Below are 11,074 nucleotides of genomic sequence, written 5' to 3' on the forward strand. Positions count from 1 at the left end.
ACGTTAATAAGTAATGACGGTATGAATCGAAAAGAACAGAAAAGGAAAGAAAATGAAATATCGATTACAATCGATTGAATTTGAAAATCATTTTGGATAGAGTGGAAAGATTATGTTTCGTATTATTGCAATATGTTACATACGTACTTACGTTGTTATTAATTTGATCCTCTTTAATGCTATGAGGCTGTGAGCGCGACTGATGCGAGTATCACGAGTTTAATATGAAAATAACGTTCTAATGGATCGGATTTCCGCACTTTTATATCGTCCGGGCTCGCGGCGCGCGATGTAATAAAAGACGCGACCGGCATCATAGAAGTAGAAAAAAAAAATAACACGAAAAAGAGAGAAATAAAAAAATCAACGAACGGGCACTGATTCTTTTTTTTCTTTTTTCTTTCTTTTTTATGATTACAATTATCGCCAAAGATAAAGATAAAACGAACGAAAATATGCTAATGTTTTTTAATAAAATATGCATTTTTTTTTTCTCATATCGTTTTTTATGATACGCGTTAGAAATTACTTTTCATCTTGATTTTTTTGACAAAAAAGGGAAAGAAAAAAAATAAGAAAGAGAAAGTCGCCGAACTGGAAATTAATTATTATAAATTATCAAAGTAGCTCATCGATTTTATTTCTTTTCTTTTTTCTTTTTTTGTAATTATGTTTAATAATATGTAATGTGTTAGTATATGTATAAAAAAGAATATATATATATATATGTATTATATAATTTTTCACCGATCTTACTTATTACACATTATTCAGAATCTAATCTGATCTAATATCAAACGTACGTTAGATCGAAACAATAATTATCTCATTTTGTTGTATATACATAAATAATAAAGACCTCCTTACGATTAAAAAATACGAAAATGATGTAACACGTAGCGAAGGCACGTAACATGCAATAGAAGTAACTACGTATAACTGTATAAATAAAACATGCTCGCAAACGTACTCGCAAACGAAGTTATACATCGTGTTGTACTTAATCCGAAAGAGATCTTTTTTAAGATTACTTGTTTACACAAAAAAATTGACATAAAATATTTACGTTTAATAGAGATAGAAATCCTACGATATTATTAAAAAATAATCGATTGATATTTCACGTAATTTTACACACACACATTAATTTTTATACATATACGTACATACACATACGTATGAATACGGATAAAAAGAAAGTATGTATGTGAGAGAGAGAGAGAGAGAGAGAGAGAGAGAGAGAAAATAAATAAGTAAATAAAACAAAAGGATAAATCCATTTCGTTTTAAATCGGTAATTAAAATCTTTATCCTTTCTCGTGAAAAGCTTAACACGGATACCGCCTATGGCACTTCCGTTTCCGCTTTTACCCTCTCTCTACCTGCCGATTTGGTCCCTGCCGTTCTACCCTCCCTCTTTATACCGTACCACCACCATCACCATCACTACCACCACTACCACTACCACCACCACTACCACCACCCCAAGTCGCGGCTTGCAGACGCGATCGATCTAACGTCTGCCGGGACGTCGCCTCGTTTTTCCACCCCCTCTCTCTATTCTCTCTCTCTCTCTCTCTCTCTCTCTCTCTCTCTCTCTCTCTCTCTCTTTCTTTCTTTCTTTCTTTCTTTTTATTCTCTCTCTTTCTCACTGTCTGATTCTCTTTCTCTTTCTTTTTTTTTATACCGTCTCTCTCTCTCTCTCTCTCTCTCTCTCTCTCTCTTTCTTTCTTTTTTCTTCTCTTTTTTTTACTCTCCCTTTCTCCTTCCTTTCTCTGTTTCTATCTTTATTTTTCTTATTCGTAGCAGCATCAGTCTAGCGCTTTAGCATCGTCTGTACAAAAGAGAGTAGTGTAGTAACGGTAAAACGTGACCGATACATATAAAGATAGATACCAATACATACTACTTCTATTACTACTACCATTACCACTCACTCGTCTCTTTGAAATCGTATTCTTTCGTGTCTCCTGTCTGTCTGTCTTTCTGTCTGTCTATCTGTCTTTCTGTCTCTTCTCGTGACTACCGTCGTCTCTGCATCTCACTTCTCTTTTCTCATAGAAAACCAAGAGAAGTGCTGTTCGTACGTATATCGATTCTACGAATGTCATCGCTCTGGACGAATAATGTTAATGAAAACGTACGTAAGTACTTACCTACGTACCTATACCAGTATATATATATATATGTACGTATATATGTATACGTATATATATATGTGTTATTTATGTATGTATGTATGATATATGTACGAATGTACGTATGTATGTATGTATATATGTAGAAAATCTTCCCTATGTAGAAAATGGTTGGACTGTCGTCGCGTTGTGTCTACAATCGATCCCGAATACTCTTCGACACTGACAATGAAAATCTTTCCGAAGCTTACTAGAATGTTCTCTCTCTCTCTCTCTCTCACTCAGTCTCTCTCTCTCTCTCTCTCTCTCTCTCTCTCTCTCTCTCTCTTTCTCTCTTTCTGTTTTGAATGAATGGTCCTAATAATTTTATCGGTTTTACATGCTTCATTTTTGGTTTCATTTTTGTCATCTTCTTTTTCTTTTTTCCTTTCGTTTTCTCTTCTTCTATTTTTCTTTCTATTTTTTTTTTTATATTCGTTTTCTTTTCTTTTCTTTTTTTTTTGTTTCTTCCTTTTTCAATTTGTTTAAAGTCACGAGATCCTTACGAGAATGATACTCTGATGAAAAATATTGTCTTCTGGGATCTACCCTTATCGATCGCACGATAAATAGAATGAAACACGTACTCGTGTAAAAATTAATTTTCCAAAGTTAATATATCAAACGATTGATGTCCTTGATTTATTTCAAAAGATAAAAAGCAAAATATACGGATCGAATCATTCGTTTAATTCGTTTAAGCAAACGTTGTTATATGTATTCGAAAGATATTCGAAGATATCTTTGAGATATCTACTCTTATTTATCGATCACCTTGTAGAGATAGGAAGAAAACACGCACCGCGTAAGATCCATTAAAATACAATTAATCTTCTATATTCAACTCTCGAGCTAGCGTTATTCGAATTTTGTTAAAGAAGAAGGAATGAAAAGGAAAAAGAAAGGATTTTTTTTTCTTTTCTTAATTTATTTAATTCGCCTAAATTCTCACGTTCTAGAGAAATTTATTAAGATAAAAGGATATTTCTCTACCCTACCCTTGTTTATAGATCACCCTGTAGATAAAAGAAACACGCCGCACCGCATAAAAATTAATTCACCGAACTGTATCTCCAACAGAAAATTATCTCGATTTCTTCCAAAAATAAAAGAAAAGAATGAAACGTCGAACGTATATTTAATTTAATTTAAATTCACAGTTAAAATAATGACGTCTGAGATAAAAGGATATTTCCATTATCCTACCCTTTCATCGATCTCCCATCTGAGATAAAAAAAAAAAAGAAAAAAAAAAAAACAACGCGTCGTACAAGATTTAATTTTACACAAATCTCTCCTTCCCCTTCTCCTCTCCCTCCCAAAAAAACACATACAATTCGATTTACATATATGCATACTTAAAAAAAAAAGGAACTAAAAGATCCATTAAAATCGTCCGCGACACCCCTTCTCCTTTCCACCATTAAAAAAAAAAAAAAAAGAAAAGAAAAAAAGAAAAAAAAAGCAAAAAGAAATTCACTCCGCGTTTTTAACGATCGAAAGTATATCGAGATGAAAGGGATATTAATTCTATTATCTACCCTTATTTATCGATCACCCTGTAGATAAGAGAAACACGCATTGCCGTGCCGCGTCGAAGGGCGATGCACCGTCGGCTGCCATTCTCTCTCTCTCTCTCCCTCTCTCCTCCCTTTCTCTCTCTCTCTCTCTCATCCTTGTAGAAGAGAGACAGACAGACGCACAGACAGAGAGAGAAAGAGAGAGAAAAAGAGAAACAGAAAGAGAGAAAGAGAGAGAGGAGAAGGGAGTCGGACTGCTGTGTTCACATCCCCCACCATTCGGTCTTTTCCAGTTTGCGCCCTCCTCTCCTACGTTAACAGTGACGGACGCGACCCTCGTCGGACCCCCGGTCGGGTCTACGAGGGTTGGGGCGGTCGATGCAATGTGTTTCCATAGAAACCAGACGCGCCGTCCGCCACCCTTTCCTACAGTGCATTCAACCGGGGTTTGCTCTCTACGATCTCTTCCTCCCTCCTTCCCAACCCACCTCCTCGCCACCTCCTCACCACCTCCTCACTACCTCCTCACTACCTCCTCACCACCTTCTCTTCTCTTCTCTACACCTCTCCACCCCTCTTTCGCGAACATCTACCCTATGAAACTCTTGGAATCTTAACATTTTCCTTCTAACTCTACCTCCCTCTTACCTTCCCTCTCTCTTCCACCCCCCCCCAGCACACCTTGGCGCTTCCTGTTTTCTTCTTTTTTTGCTGGTTTTTTGTTTTTGTTTTTTTTTGTTTTTTCTTTTTGATATCTTTTTTGGGCTCCGAGCGTTTTGATCTTTACTTTCTTTTCTTTTTTTTCTTTCTTTCTTTTTTTTTTTGATTGTATTTTTAGATTTCTTTTCAGCTGCTTGTTTTTTTGTTTTGTTTTGTTCTGTTTTGTTTCTTTTGCTTGTTTCTTTTATGTATAAGAAAGATTTGTTCGAAAATGTTAAATCCATCGAATAAAAAAGAATCTTTTCGTTCGTATGCGATATTTTGTCATAAAATCTCAACGCCCGGGTGTCTAACTTCAACCATTAAAAAATGATACCACCACTGCCATTATCATCATAATCATAATCATAATCGTGTATCGTCATAAATAATCCCTAATCTCTAATTCTCACAAAGATTTCTGCTCGATTCGTCCGTAAAACGTGTCATCAAAATAAAATACCCCATGGTTACATTGATCCCATCGAACGCGTCGAGTCAAGAAGATAATAGAGCGCGGCATGCTAGTACACTTTGAAGGACAACAAAAAAAGGGTTGCAATTTTTTTTCCTTTTTTCTCTCTCTTTTTTTTTTGAGGGAGTAAATCGTCGATTAAAGGAAAATGGAGGATCTTCTTTCTTCGAGTCGATGAAACCCATACATATATTCACACACACACATACACTCTTTCTCTCTTTTGCTATTTTTCTTCTCTTTTCCACTGCAGTTACGTACAAACACGTATGCACGCTACAGATACATAGACATGGTTAGTCTCTTCAAGTACTGGTTTTACAAAGGTGACCCGACAACGGCCTGTGCCAAGATTTATGGCTCGCCCTTGAGTTTCTTCCTCCAGTAGAAAGAATCAAAGAGAAAGAGAGAACGAGAGAGAGAAAGAGAGAGAGAGAGAGAGAGAGAGAAAGAGAGAGAGAGAGAGAGAGAGAGATCCGATCGCCTAGACAGCCGGTAGAATTAATGCCGTTGGCGCGTACTCGGACGCCCGGTGTACTTTAATAAAAGGATACTCTCGTAGTATCTATACTACGTATCCCATCTTCTTCTTCTACTTCTTCTTTACTTCCTTCGGAAGTAGTAAAAAAAAAAAAAATAGGAAGAAGAGTAGACGTGGGATCCTAACTTACAAGATTCCTCATTCTCATCCTCATCCTTATCCTCAGTCTCATCCTCAGTCTCATCCTCAGTCTCATCCTTAGTCTCATCCTTAGTCTCATCCTTAACCTCATCCTTCCCCCTCTTTCTTTCTTACCCTTCTCCTTTTCAACTCACTGAAGTCAATGACTTCGATATTCCATTACTGGCTCTCTGTTACTACTCTGCTGTTATAGTGTTGCCGTTGCTGTTGCTAGTACTTGGGGTGCTGACGAGTGTTGGTTCTGGTGCTGAGTACTAGTACTCGGTACTGGTACTACTGCTCCAACCAATCCAAGAGATTTTCTGATTCTAACAATGTTCCAAGGGATTCGAATTCTTTGACAACTTTCGATCACAACATCTCCTTCTCGATGTTGATATTAATCTTGATCTTTATCTTGAGCTTGAGTTTGAACGTTGATTTTGATCTTGATCTTGATCTTTCTTTGCTCTAAATCTTCGATTTCTTTTTTCGAACTATTTAAATATTTCGTTTCGTACTCGTGTACTATCGACGATTTCAGTTTTATCGACTACATTAGAAATTCCAATGGATTAGATAACTCGATAGAAATGTTGTGTGTATATGTGCGTTGGTTTATTGGATTGCGTCTAGAAAGTTTTATGTGTGCCATTTTCTTTTTTCTTTTTTCTTTTTCTTTTTATTTTTATTTTTCGTTCGCTCGTTATATTTCTCCCTTAGGAAATAAGTATCAAAAAAGTGTCGATACGAATACGTAGATGTTAAAATTGTAGTTTATTGAAAGAAGGTTAGAACGTTAGATAATAAATTTTTCTATAATCTTTGTTTCTTCTATATTTTTGAGTTATTCACTTTTGATCTATGTTCCATTAAAGAAACATACACGTATAACATATACATATAATATTAAAAGTAGATTACATCGAAAGAAGAGATATTGGATAAAAAAAATTTCTCGAAATTTACGCGACAAGGATATGCAACGACAACAGCAACAGAAAACAAAATGGAAGAAACAAGAAAAAGGAAACGATAGAAAAGAGGAAGAAAGTTAGAAAAGAAAAGAATCTCTTCCATCATTCCTTATTATAAAAATTAATTCGAAGGATAAGAAACAGATTGATTTTTCAAAGTTCATTGCAATCAGAGTTCGAAAAATAACGAAAACAAAAAAAATTAGAGAAAGACAGACAAGACAAGACAAGACAAGACAAGACAAGACAAGAGAAGAGAAGAGAAGAGAAGAGAAGAGAAGAGAAGAGAAGAGAAGAGAAGAGAAGAGAAGAGAAGAGAAGAGAAGAGAAGAGAAGAGAAGAGAAGAGAAGAGAAGAGAAGAGAAGAGAAGAGTCGACTTTCTCACGACTTTCGGAGCAGCTTCGAGACCTTTCTCGTCCAAGGTCGTAGATCGTGGCGGATGAACTAGTACCTATATATATATATATATATATATATATGTTCTCTCTCTCTCTTTCTCTCTATCTCTCTATCTCTTTCTTTCTATCTCTCGTTCTCCCCACTCTTTCGCCAGTCTGCTGGCACTGGCCGACGAGGAAGAGAAGGGATGGAGAGAGAGAGAGAGAGAGAGACACAGACAGAGAGAGAGAGAGAGAGAGAGAGAATCGAGCCATTCCAGGGCCATACGAATGAAGGGTAGGTGAGGAGAGAAGTAAAGAGGGGATGAAGAAGGGAGAGGAAGGGGAGGCAAGCAGCACAGCGTGACCCCTGAACGACGTTCATCGATCGAGGGGTGCACGCACCCTGCTACCAACACACATACCATTGCATATACCATACACACGCACATGTACGTAGAGATAGACACAGACACCAATGTTACCCTCTTTCTTCGTTGGTTGGTTCGTTGGTTGGTTGGTTGGTTCGTTGGTTCGTTGGTTGGTTGGTTGGTTGGTTGGTTGGTTCGTTGATCGGTTGGTAGCATTTGTTCCGTCATTGATTTCGTACGAATTGCATATCCAAATGATTTTGTTAATATTCGATTAACAATAATGTTATTATAGGTTGTCTAGGAAATTTATTGCATTTATCATGGGAAAATCTATGTTAATCGATTTTGGAAAATTGTTTTTGATCATTCCACGAAGTTTACAATATGGCATTGAGGAAGGATTTTTAACGATTACGGTGCGATTTGTTTTTTACGATTATCGATTATATCAGTGATTATATTTTTATCCTTCGCTCTCATTTTTTATTTTTTCTTCTTTTTTGTCTTTGTAATAAGACTTTCGTTATATGTCGGACGTTCTTAGAGATAATAAAATTATTTCTGTTTTTAATATAATCATTTTTCTACGATTAATATGAAACGACGATTAATATGAAATTCTATGAATTTTTGTATAGAATCTATATATATATGTTAAGAATGAGAATGAATTTTAATTCTTTAAACATAAAGAGAGATAGAGAGAAAGAAAGAGAGAGAGAGAGAGAGAGAGAGAGAGAGAGAGAGAGAGAGAGAGAGAAAAGTCGATAACACGATGATTCAACACACAGTCCTATGACGCTTATAGAACTAACAATAAGTAAGTAAGTACTTACAGAAGGTACTTACTTACCTATGAGAATCTCGATTTCAATATGCTAACCATGATTTCTTTGCCCTCTGCGTAAGAAAGAAAGAGAAAGAGAAAAGAAAGACGAAGGTAGGAGAAGTATTTCCCTAAGGAGCATTCACCTCTTATCTCAGGACACGATCGAAATTCCTGCACGAATGTACTAATGTAAAAGAGAAAGAGAGAGAGAGAGAGAGAGAGAGAGAGAGAGAGAGAGAAAAGAGGAGAAGAGAATGAGAAAGAGAGAGAGAGAAATAGAGGGAAAGAAAGATAAAAAAAAATAGAAAGAGAGCATAGAAAAAAATCATAGCTTTTGGTCTCTGCTTAGGAACATTTTTATTCTTTTTTTATTTTTCATTTTTTTAATCTTTACTTTTGAATAAGAAAGGAACGTTCTTTGTTCTTCCTCAGTTCCTCATTGGACTCTTTTCTAACAATTTTTTTTATTCCTTTCTCTCTCTCTCTCTCTCTCTCTCTCTTTCTCTTTCTCTCTCGATGTATCTATCTATATATCTGTACATCTATCTATCTATCTATCTATCTATCTTTAGCTTCGTGTCTTTCGTAAAGAGAAAAGAAAATAAGAATAAAAATAAAAATAAAAAGAGGCCTGTCGCGTGTAAGTCTGTAAATTCGTTCAGCGAGTGGGAGAAGTACGATAACCTTCGTATTGGTGACCTTGGATTCCGAAGGATACCGAACGTTCCTCTCTCTCTCTCTCTCTCTCTTTCTTTATGTATATATATTTATCTATCTCTCTCTATCTTCCTGTCCTTTTTCTACGAGAGCACTCAGGTGAAACATATATGTACACCCGTCTGCCCGCAGCCCAAGTGATTTAATTAAAGAGACGAGCTTTGCCTCTTACTCGTTGTAAATATAGTGACAGAGAGAAAGATCGTGTGTGCGTGCGTGTGCACAGAGAGAGAGAGAGAGAGAGAGAGAGAGACATAGAGAGGTGATGGAATTTGCTATAGGAAAGTATTATACACACCATGAAGATGGTGGTATGTGGTATCCTACTCGCGTGGGAATAGTCCCGTGAAGAGAAACCAAAAGGATCTGTGTAGTCAAGGAACAATGCCCGCCATCGTCCTCTTTGTGTCTTGATTTCTTTTTTTTTTCTTTCTCGTTTCTTAATTTTTTTTTATCTTTTTTTCTGTTGTCTTCCTATTTTTAATCTTTTTTGTGTGGTTCATTTTATCTATCTATCTCTTTTTATTATCCCCTCTTCGTCACTATTTCTTTCTTTCTTTCTCTCTTTCTCTCTCTCTCTTTCTTTCGTGTTTGCCTTTCGTCGTGGGTGATATGTCAAACGAATAGAGTAAAGACACATACGTACATATAAATACATCTGTGTGTGTATACGTCTATACACAAAACGTCTATACATGTACATGTGTATGTATGTGTGTATATATATATATAGAAATATATATATATGCATATGGAAATACATATGGGTGGTCCTCGGGAATCTTCCTCGTGTGACGTCGAGAGTTCGGTGAGCGTTCACTGCCATGACCTTGAATGTTGAAAGCGCTTACCTCGGCTGATACTCGGATGAGTTGGCCGGAAGTGAATTCCTTAGAGCCAGTCGGCATTCGCCGGTTAAACTATAAACTCCTCTTGTAACTTCTTATATTCGTTAGAAACTGAGAAAGAGAAAGAGAGAATGAGAGAGAATGAGAGACGATCCTACGAAGATATTTAGAATAGTCCAAGTATTTCTAATATATCATTCTTAATATTTCATTTTTCTTTTTTTTTCTTTTTTTTTTCTTTCTTTTATTTTGGAATTTTAATCGCGTGATGTTTCTATGTATACGATATCGTTAAAAAATTATACTACGTATTACACAGGTATATTCGATTGATTATTTTTATCTGAGTTTTTTCTTTTTTTTTTTTATATCTTTGCGATAGAATTGTTTTGTACAATCATGGTTATATATTAGATTATGATTATTATATATATATGTATATGTGTATATATATATATAAATATATGTATATATGTGTACTATTATATCTGTATATTATATAGATGTAGTAGCTATAATAAATTAGTTTCTAATTTGTATACATTGTTTTACCTTTTATCGGTATTATTACCTTTTTAGAATGAAATAAAATTCTTTAGATAATAATCAATATTCGTTTTTTCTTTATATAGATTAGATAATTTTTATAACTTGTATAAATTAGATGACTTTACGAAGAGGGACGAAGGATACTTTTAACTTTCATTTACTTATATAAATAATATGACTTGTTTGAACGTAGGATATAAAAATGTAAACAGATTGATTCTAGAAAATCAATAACATATACTTCCTGGAATTTTCTCGTAATATTCAATGTAACACTGTTTATATACTGTTATTGCGTTGTGTTGTTATCTCGGCGTTTAGGATAGGTTTATCTCTTTGAAGTCATTGAAAGGGCGTGGTCGTTGAAAAGAGGGGATTAGTTTTTAAGTATTCGTTGGACGATATTATGATCTAACGTTTGTTAGGATTACTACGTTAGTAGTAGACGATCTTTGGGATAGTGAGTACGACGAAAGACGTAGTATCTAACGAGACGTGATATAACTCTGACATCTTTTTGAATAATTTGTATATATATAAAATATATATGACGTTGCTATATATACGATCGTTAGAAAGTTATATATATATAATTACACAAGTAATTAATATATATAATATATACACACATCTGATATATACGACGAACATATATAAGTATATATATATATATCTGATATATGGGAAGAATATATATACAAGCAAAGAATATTATATATCGCACAAACCATGGAGAGAATAAGAAACGACGTGGAAACGACGTGTAACAAGTTAAAAATAGCTTTCTAACAGTAAGACGAGAGTAGATTTGTATTATCGGAATTGTCGTAGAAGAGATAAAATAATAAGGAATAAATTTGTTTGTTACAG

At 35.0% G+C, this 11,074-nt stretch overlaps 1 protein-coding gene across 9 annotated transcripts in view; it reads left to right on the plus strand.

Annotated features, from left to right (window-relative positions):
* LOC127070395 (brain tumor protein) overlaps positions 1-11,074 on the plus strand; it is a 169,789-nt gene that overhangs the window by 120,584 nt on the left and 38,131 nt on the right. The window lies entirely within an intron of this gene.

Source organism: Vespula vulgaris, chromosome 18 (assembly GCF_905475345.1).
Source record: "Vespula vulgaris chromosome 18, iyVesVulg1.1, whole genome shotgun sequence".
NCBI lineage: Eukaryota > Metazoa > Arthropoda > Insecta > Hymenoptera > Vespidae > Vespula > Vespula vulgaris.